The following is a 965-nucleotide window of genomic DNA, read 5'->3' on the forward strand; positions in this document are numbered from 1 at the left end:
AAAATACTTCAAAAACACTCCACAGAAATAAATTTCACTTGTCTGAATTTTTTTATGTACAGATATGCATCTTTTAATGGTTTAAAATAAAATAAGAAAAATCTAGTTATTTCCATGCAGTGTCCAGAAAGAGGTGTTGTTCAGCTTGGAGGGCAACACAACTGCTTCCACCCACCTCCATCATCATCATCATATGAAATTACTTTTTGTCACAAAAAAAAATAGTGGCTGGTAAAAAACTTTGTCCACCAGCCACAATGGCTGGTGGACAAAGTTTTTAATTTCCACCCCTGCAGGAAACACATGAGAAAACTGAATCAAAACAGAATCACCAAGACAACCTGAACAGCAGAGTGACAAGAGACACAGAAAACAAAACTACACATGAACTTAACAGAACACAGAATAAACAAGAAATAAAACAAAACACAAAACAATGAACCTAATGCAAAATAAAGTCAAAAATACTTTAATTCATGACATTGGTTCTACAGAGTCAGGAAAGTTGAATACAAATGCAGGCTGCACTTTAAAAAACATTGAAAACCATGTATTCTTTTCCTTCCACTTCACAATTATGCACTACTTTGGGTTGGTCTATCGTAAAAAAACAAGTAAATACTTTAAAGTTTGTGGTTGTAACGTGGCAATATGTGAAAAAGTTCAAGGGGAATGAATAATTTTTCAAGGCACTATAAGACCTTAAATTCGGCTTATTGGATTTGAGAATGTACCAGCAAAGACATCAAGGCAGACTCAAAACAAAGTCAGCCTGTTCCAAAACAACTCTGTTATTATCTACATTTGGCTTCCCGATGTGGCCTTGAAAGGCCAAAGTCTTATCAATTCTCCCTGGAATTTATGTCAACAGAAGCTCGTTGCCCTCTTGCCTGTGAACATCTGTGAACGTGATTCATGGACTTTTCTGCAAACACACACAAACACACACACACACACAAATGCAT

The 965-nt window shown here is 35.9% G+C and overlaps 1 protein-coding gene across 1 annotated transcript in view; it reads left to right on the plus strand.

Moving 5' to 3' along the window:
* zgc:114181 (uncharacterized protein LOC619255 homolog) overlaps positions 1–965 on the plus strand; it is a 30160-nt gene that overhangs the window by 8288 nt on the left and 20907 nt on the right. The window lies entirely within an intron of this gene.

This window comes from Kryptolebias marmoratus, linkage group LG23 (assembly GCF_001649575.2).
Source record: "Kryptolebias marmoratus isolate JLee-2015 linkage group LG23, ASM164957v2, whole genome shotgun sequence".
Classification (NCBI taxonomy): domain Eukaryota; kingdom Metazoa; phylum Chordata; class Actinopteri; order Cyprinodontiformes; family Rivulidae; genus Kryptolebias; species Kryptolebias marmoratus.